Source organism: Mustela putorius, unplaced genomic scaffold (assembly GCF_011764305.1).
Source record: "Mustela putorius furo isolate JIRA1106 unplaced genomic scaffold, ASM1176430v1.1 tig00003942_pilon_pilon_pilon, whole genome shotgun sequence".
Lineage (NCBI taxonomy): Eukaryota > Metazoa > Chordata > Mammalia > Carnivora > Mustelidae > Mustela > Mustela putorius.
The window spans coordinates 6125749-6135087 of NW_025422087.1; the positions used below are offsets into that span (position 1 = coordinate 6125749).

At 38.8% G+C, this 9339-nt stretch overlaps 1 long non-coding RNA gene across 1 annotated transcript; it reads left to right on the top strand.

Annotated features, from left to right (window-relative positions):
* Nucleotides 1–9069, top strand: LOC101678353. Its single transcript, XR_200969.3, has 3 exons — nucleotides 1–3415; nucleotides 3947–4054; nucleotides 8806–9069. It is a non-coding gene; the product is annotated as an uncharacterized LOC101678353 (long non-coding RNA).
* The last annotated feature ends 270 nt before the right edge of the window (nucleotides 9070–9339 follow it).

Here is a 9339-nt window from a genome sequence, read left to right on the forward strand (position 1 = left end):
TACAATTTGAGGAGCAAAGGAATGTTTAGTGAAAATAAAATAAGATGCCCATTTGAAGTGTAGACAGTTTAATTTGTAAGGTTAATTATAGGAAAAAAGAATATACGTAAATCCTCATTTATACCTCCTAAATTCCGTACAATCATTAAGTCGTCACTATATTTCCATATCCATGTTGTGGTCATGGTCCTTGGTATCCTGATTTCTAAAGAACAGTGAAAATTGTGCATCCAGAGCAGAAGTCTTAGAATCCCACCCCACTTCTACATACTACCAGAATATTTCGGATCTCTCTCTATTCTTCTATTATTTTAGCACCCATGTCAGTGTATCTTTAATTCTGAAAATTTCAGCTAACATCAGATCAATTAGATGGGAGAAAAAACATATGTGTAAAATTGGAAAAAAAATCACTGAGATGAAAAAGGGACAAAAAAATACACAATCAAAGTTGTGTACTTCGTAAAGTCTTTTCTCCCCTACATGTGACATAAAAGTGTATCTTACTTCTGTGTCCCTCCAAAAATGTCTGAATTCTAAGTTAATGGAGATTTTTGAATATTATTTGAACTTTAATCACTAAGATTTCCTGGCTATTAGGGACAACACATTCTATGGAAACGGACACACAGGTAGAAGGGCCATGTTTCTCTAGCATCCTCATCCTTCTCATCTCAGGACACTGGATCCATTAGTGGAGAAATGGAGAAAGTCATTTCTAAATGTCTTACTGAAGGAAATAAGCTTCAGGAGGAAGGAAATCAGAATAAATAAGAAGGAAATAAGAATAAAACATTCTTACACTACCCAAAATATCATCACTTGAAAAGGGGCAGGGAACTAACAGCAAGCCACCAAAGAATGAATCCATCATGGCACCATATCTTAGATCATTCCTGAGCTACTTCTCAAAAGAGTTCATAAAATGAGGTTTAGATTTCTATTAGCATATTATATTTTAACTGTAAAAAGCATCTACCAATAGAGCATCAGGGTGAGCCTCAGAGCTCTTAGTGAGCTCTGTTTCCAGCTACACATTGACAGTCATCTCTGCTGTATGGAAAACCACCATACACAGATCTCACCCCTGGAGACAAGCAGCACTGTGGAGATGGAAATGGGCATAACCAAATTTTAAAAATCATAGTTTAACACAAATAATGAGCAAAATGTCTGATGGGGTAGGGGATAAGAGGCCTGGAGGCTTTGAGGTGAGCTCTGAGAGACAGCCTGGGATGATATATTTAGTTAAAAGGTGAAATTATTACCTTTCTTCTAGGAAATGAGTCAAGGTTTGGAAGAAGAGGTAGAAGTTTTATAACTTTTTGGAGCAAAGGGAAAGAGTTTAATAAACTGTGTTGGGAGACATGAAGACATGTTCCAGGCAAACATTAATGAAGTGAATCTCTCAGGACCAAGGAGCTCCATCCAGCATAAACTCACCCAGTGGAAACATGTTTTAATATTGCTCAATACTAGCTGTGTTAGAACATATTGTACCCTTTGTTTGAGAAGTCCACTTCATGTATCCCCTTCCTGAATTTCAGAAAGCCATGTGGTTGACCATTCCACTCTTTCCAGGACCCCATTTTCCCATTCTTCAGCCATACTAGGCCAGTCCATAAATCTAGGTGTACTTTCAGCACTTTCTCTGCACATGCTCTTGAAGGTGTCATTTTCTTTTGTGAAGCATCATTCCCTTTGATCTTTTTTTAATGCTCACTAAATGCTAACTCCTTTTCAAATATTCTCCTCATCCTTCTAATTTGATTTTAATCTCTTCCTCCTCTGGACACCATTAGCATTTTCTTCTTATGATGAAATTGAACCTTTTTCATCATATATGAGGGTTATCTTGCACTAATCAATGCTCACTTCCAATATATTATCAAAGTTTAAGGATATATGGACATTTACTTTAACATTCTTTGGGTCCTTGCCTGTAGATAGCATAACTCTTGCACACATGATGGCTTAATAAATAGTTGTTGAATGAAACAGGATTGATGTTATAAAAATGGACTCTTTCTGGAGTACTCCTTTACTGAGAGGTAGGACCAGGGTTTGATACAGCACGGGATTCCTGGGGCTGGATTAGAAGTGGGGGTGGTATGGACTAGGGTTGCAGAATTTGGTGCTAAGGGGATTCATAAGACTACTTTAGTATGAAGCCAGATATGAGAATGAAACAGATAATTCAAAAAAAAAATCAACCAAAGAGACAGCAACCATGAGTTCATCAGCATAGACAGTTGGTTGGGCAGAGAAATGACTAAAAAGTACAGTTAAAGAGTCTTCTGAAGGCCACTGGAATAAAAAGATTAGAACCTCGTTAAAGGATTACATGGAATAAGCTTCTTGTGACACTTTCTTCCTCATCTAGTAAAACTTCAAACCAGCATTTGCCATCATCTTAGTTCAGATATCATCAACATGGCTTGGTATAAGTTCTTAGTAGCTACTCTGGGGGGTCATCTGCTTTCCTTAACCTTTAATATAAGACTTCGAAAATATTCTTCCAATGCTTTGTTGTTATCTATAAGATACTGAAACCCTAGAAACAGGGTGAGGTTAGCAGTTTTCTCTACTTTGGGTCAAACTGAGTGGGGTAGACTAAGCATTGATTCTTCTAATGAGTGACAAACAGCCTGGCCTGCCAGAACTTGATTATCAGGGTACGTCTCTTTTGACTTTGATTTTTGTGTGGATTCTGGATCTAGAGATTATCATGAGGTCTGGCAAAAAGAGTTCTAAATGTAAATACTTAGTGCAAGTCATACTTATTTTTGCTGAAAAACTTTGTGGTTTGATGTGTCTCTGAGTTCACGATACCTTGCTTATGCAATGAAATAATAATGCCAAGGAGCCTCATTTGCAAAATCTTGAAGGTAGTAAACCCAATACAATACGTTTTTGAATTTCTTTTTTTAAATTAGTTAATTAATATTTCGTGTTTGTGAGAAACTCAGGGCTGAAGAAGACAGTGTTATTCCCTCTAAGTGCCTACACTCTATGCTTTGGGCTGCTTATCCTATCAGAGCAATTTGTCTTGAGGGATCAGTGCTTTCCACAGTTCCAACAAGACCCTACAGTCTAAGAAAAATATTAATAGTGACATCACAGGTCTCTCATTCTTTTTGAAGTGTTTCTGTAAAATGAAAACGACAAAAAGCACTAGTTGATGAGTCTGTGTCAAGGACAAAATGGTAATTATTGCCATTTATTCTGCAGACCCAGGAGTGCCTCTTCTAATCCTGGTGTGAAGGAGAAACCGAGTGGAAATGCACAGGATAAAGTTCCTCACTCCTCCTAGTGCTCCTGACTTTTCAGGCATGTCTGCCCTCTTGTGGCCATGATCCAGAGTCGCTTTATGGAAGGTGTGACCAGAGAAGAACCAAGGAGCAAGTCTGGGTGGGTAAGGAACAGCCTTGTCCTCAGCCTCGTCCTCTGTAGGAGATATTGGCCACATCCCTTTTACCTGTCTTCAGTACCTGGAATAGTGGAAAGCACCTTTGGAGGCGAATAGACTTAACTGTGTCATTTACCACCAACCTGAGCCAATTTATCTGAACTCTCTGGGGGTCAGTTTCCCCATTTACACAATAGGGAGAACAATACCTAATTTGAAACTTCTTGTGAAGGCTAAATGAACTAAGTTATGTAAAACAGTCTGCACAGTATCTGGCACATTTTAAGCACTTTAAAAAAGACTTTTATTGCCTTCAAACTTTATTCATATTTCTGGGTTCATATTGGCAGTTTACTTGGGGCTGGCAATATATATTTCATCCCTATTCAAATCATCTTACATCCTTCTCCAAGAAAAACAATGTTCTCTTTCTAACTCTTCTGAAGGGAAAACAGTTGCCCTAGAATTGTAAGTTTTGCAATTATAGAGGGTTAGATAAATATGCCCATCTTAACTTGTTCTCATTTTTCTTTACAGATTTGCTGTTTTAACTGGGGACTCATGCTTGCCCAGCAGAACTTTTGGATGAGGCACCTTATGCACCTCTGAGGACAAGGGCTCTCTTGTTTTCTAGGCATATGCCCGGTATGAGCAGGTCTTTAAAAGCTGAGCACAAGTGAAGTTCGCTGGGTAGCCTTTCTCTCCACTTTCCCTTTGGTCCAACTTTCACATCCGAAACCAAAGGACTGCATGGCCAATCATGTCACTCTCTCTGTGCTTTCTTGGGAAGAGGCCTATTTGAGGAAAGAGACATAATCTCAAGGTGGATTTTTTTTTTTTTTTTTTTTTTTTTAGTGCTATCAGAATCTTTCAGGCATTTGAGGGATAGGTCTTTAATCTCACAGGGGTGACAAACTGACCTCACACAAGTTAGCCTCCCATTGGTGCACTGTAGTCTGCTAGTACCAGTTCACAAGAGCCGATTATGCTTCTCTTCCCAACTTTGCACTGGGCAAAGATCTGAAAGGAGGTAAAGGAATGAGCCATTCAGTTATCTGAGAGTAAACTGTTCCAGGCGGAAGGAACAAACAAATGTCTGGCATGTTTGAGAAATATCAAGGAGGCTGGTATGACTCAAAAGAATGAGCAAGGAATGGATCTAAGGTCTGATAGGTAATCGTGATTCCAGCTTTCTCTCTGAAACAAAAAGCAGGGTTTGAGTGGAGCAGTAACCCAACATGTTTAACAGGATCATCTGGTTTCAGTGTTCAGACAAGGCTATAGGAAGGCAAGTGTAGAAGCAGGAGAACAGTTAGGAGCTCTTGCAGTTGTCCAAGTGAGAGATGCCCATGGCATGGAGAAGTTTGATGGTAATGAAAGAAATGAGATCCTGGATATAATGTAACAATAAAGCTAGAAGATTTTCTGAAAGATTGTCTGTTGTGTGCTAGAGAAAGACAAAAGTCAAGGATGAGTTCAAATAAATTGGCCTGAACAATTAGAAGGATAAAGTTGCCATGGCTAAGAGGGGAAGACTATGGGAAGAGCTGATTTTAAAGAATAGTCAGGAATTGGATTTTGGACATGTTAAGTTTGAGATATCTCCTAGATACTCAAGAGGAGATGTCAGTTTGATATGTGATTACATAACCTGGAAATCAGGGGAAAATTTCAGGCTTGAAGTAAATTCTTCTAGGTAAATACATGAAAAGGAATATTTTAGGTTTTGACCTAGGATCTCCATTATAAGGCTGCCATTACCCCAGAACTATTGGACCAGAAAAAGATCTGTCACTAGACAAGATTGTACTTGAATCACCCAAGGACATAAATGGTAATTTATCCTATTTTTAATGACATTGTCATCCACAGGTCTCATTTTTGCCTACCATCATTATCATCACAACCACCACTTTCATCACCATCCAACAGCCACTTTCCGCCAATTCTTTCTACATAGTTCATCTTAGAGTGATTGTTCTACTTTTACTTACCAACTTTTCATATACCTCATTATTAAAGCTACCCAATACCTTATGCATATTTTTACAATATTAATTGTCTTCATGCTCAGTCTTTCACAGCTTCTTTCCACTATATATTTTACTTATCCTTTTTTGGTTTTGAAGGATGCCTATAATTTAATAAGTCAACTGAAGGTATTTATTGAGTGTGGTTGTATGCCAGCCAGATATTACCTTTTGGAGGTATAATGGTGAGCAAGTTAGACTCTATCATTGCCCTCAGGGAGCCTGCAGTGTAATAGAGTCATATGGCGGAGACAATAAACAACAATTAGAACTCAATGTCACAAACGCCATGAGAAGGAAAGTGCAGAGTCCTCTTCATCCACATCTTCTAGCTTAGGTCTTCCTTCCCTTATTTTATATGTGCTCCCAGGGGATCTCATTCTCTCTCCTGGATTCAATTAATGACTCCCATGTCCATCTCAAATCTTTCTAAACATAGCCACCACATGTCTATTGGATCTCTCAAGAGTCTCACAATCAGTTTCAAACTCAACATGTCAAAAACTGAACCAATCACTTCTCTTATCTCCTATACACAAATACTTACACCTTAGTTCTTTTCTTATGTCCTAGGGCACTATTATCTGCAGCACTGTTAAATCAATTGCCCACCTAGACATCAGAGCATTAGTCTTGGCTTCCTGATCTACCTCACCCCACTTTAGCAACTTGCCACTAGTTCTATTCATTCTTTCTTTTAAATAGCTCTTGAATTATGCTGAGTGAAGTAAGTCAAGCAGAGAGAGTCAATTATCATATGGTTTCACTTATTTGTGGAGCATAATAAATAACATGGAGGACATAGGGAGATGGAGAGGAGAAGGGAGTTGAAGGAAATTGGAAGGGGAGATGAACCATGAGAGACTATGGCATTTGATAAAATCCAGCATCCGTTCCTGATTAAAATGCTTCAAAGTATAGGGAGAGAGGGAACATTCCTGAACTTCATAAAATCTATCTATGAAAGACCCACAGCAAATATCATCCTCAATGGGAAAAGGCTTGCAACCTTCCCGTTGAGATCAGGAACATGACAAGGATACCCACTCTTAACACTCTTGTTCAATATAGTAGTATTAGAAGTCCTGGCAACAGCAATCCGACAACAAAGAGAAATAAAAGGTATCCAAATTGGCCATGAAGAAGTCAAACTCTCTCTTCGCAGATGACATGATTGTTTACATGGAAAACCCAAAAGACTCCACCCCTAAACTACTAGAATTCATACAGCAATTCAGCAACGTGGCAGGATACAATGTACAGAAATCAGTGGCTTTCTTATACACTAATCATGAAAATACAGAAAGGGAAATTAAAAATCGATTCCATTTACTATAGCACCAAGAACCGTAAGAGACTACGGACTCTGAAAAACACCGTAAGAGACTACGGACTCTGAAAAACAATCTGAGTGTTTTGAAGGGGCAGGGGGTGGGAGGTTGGGGGAGCCAGGTGGTGGGGATTATGCAGGGCACATATTGCATGGAGCTGGGTGTGGTGCATAAACAATGAATTCTGTTACACTGAAAAGAAAATTAAAAAAAAAGTATATGAAAAAAAATAGCTCTTGAGTCTGCTCAGTTGTCTTTATTCCTACTGAAATGACCAGTAAATAACAATGGTTAATGTTTACTGGATCTCTGTCACGTACCAGGTTCTATCCTAAGTGCTTTAAATGTATTTCTGCATTCATTCCTCTGAATAATGCAACTGGGCTCTAGTGTTATTCTCATTTTTACAGATAAGGAAAATGAGGTATAAAGAGGCTAAGCATTTTGCACCTACCACAAAGAAGGTAGGTGAAGGAACCTTGCAGCATGAACCAGTGTCATTAGCCACTGAACCATCAGGTTAGGCAGCTGTATCAACTCTCCTCTGGATTTCAATGCATGCCAGTCTCCAACCGTACCCCTTTTCCAAGCTTCACTTCACACCAGAGTGAAGTATTTCCAATTAAAGTTCTTTAGTTTAACTCCCTGCTACTCACAGGAAAAATTCCGAAGTCACATAATGTAGCTTTTCACATTATTCTCCATACTCTGGCCTCTGATTATTTTTAGAACCTTCTCATCACCTCCCTCTCTCACCTGCCACACAGCCCTAAAGCACTGTCTTTAGATCCACAGGCATACTTCCTTTTATCTCTGGGTCTTCTCACATGTTTCCACTTTGGGAAATCTTACTGCATGACTGATCACCTTCTTCACATATCTCACTGTTTTTTTTTTTTTTTTTTTTTTTTCTTCCTGGAAATATAACATTTTATCATTTAAGTTTCAGTTCAGATATCTCTTCTTCTAGGAAGGCCTTCTCACCCTGATTCCCCAAGTCTGGGTGAAATAATGTGGTAGACAAGATAATGGTTCCCCAAATATGTCCATGTCTTAATGCTGAAACCTGTAAATATATGACCTTGTGTTGCAAAAGGGACTTTGCAAGATGTGATTAAGTTAAGGAGACTGGGGTGGGGAGATGATCTTGAATTACCCAGATGGACCCAATGTAATCACAAGAGTCCTTATAAAAGGGAATCAGGGGGGAATTAGAATCAGAGATGATGTGACAATGGAAGCCAAGGTCAGAATGATGAAGCAATGAGCCAAAAAACACAAGGAGCTCCTAGAAACTGGAGAAGACAAGGGAGCAGATTCTTTCCAAAGGATCACAGCTGTGTAGACACCATGACTTAGCCCCATAAGCCTCATTGTGGACGTCTAACCTTCAGAACTGTAAGATTAAAAAATCTGCATTGTTTTAAGCCAATTGGTTTGTGGTAATTTGTTGCAGAAGAAAACTAATTAGAAAACTAATACAGATAGCTTTTTGCATACCTCCATACCTTTCTTTCCTTTTTATGTCTTAAGACTCTTAAGATGACTTTTAATAGTCTGATTACTTGTTCATCTCCCCAGTAGCCCATGAGATCTGTAGAAATCAGTATTACTCATTATACTCTTAAGGGTCAACACAGTTCTTGGAACATAGCTGATGGCAATTAATATTTTTTAGGTAAGTGTTTGTCAAATGTATAGAAATGTTATAATTGATTTTCTGTGTTTCTCAATAAACTGTAATGAGAGATTAAGTGTAGTGCTTTTTGGTAGGTTTTCTTCAAATAAATATATATATATATATGGAAAGAGCTATGGTTACTGCTCTTTGTAAGATCATTCTTAGCTTTGTTTAGGTTTGCTTGACTTAGAACACCTGGGAATCCACTCTTTCATAAAGTACTTTCTTGCCTTTGTACTCCTGCGACACAAGATCTCTTTTTATGAAAAGCTTAAAATAAAGACCTTTCTCACCTACCAGCCTCTCTTCTCTGAACCTGCAGGTTATTGACCTCAAACTATCTATGATTAACAGGTGGTGTGAGAATCGTTTGGAGGAACTCTTAAAGCTAGATCTTCCCCCGTCTTGGCATGGACCTACAGTATCAGGATCTTTATGAAAGGGGCCTCCTTCTCCAGGTGATTCTGATGCAGATCCAAGTTGGGAACTTCGGAGACTCAACCCTACAAGATGAGGTGCAAATGTCACTCTGACCACTAGATGTCAGACTTTTACCCTGCACTCCATGGTTAAGCTACAGAAAACTTAGCCACACCCCTCCCTCTTCTACTTCCCACTTGAAGGTAAATTGGGTGTTCTGGGCCAAGTGCAAGGATATGTATTTTCATATGCATTATCCCATTGAGCTTCACACTGCAAAAATCACACTGCAAGTTAGACATTATCCCCAATTTATAGATGAAGAAACAGAGGCACAGTGGGACAGCTCGCTAACTGACTCAACTGGGATAATTCCAAAACCCATGTTCTTTCCATTTAACAATGCTGTCTTAATCGGATTGGTTTAGACAATTAACTGCCTTGTGTATAGAAGGATTTTGGTGACTA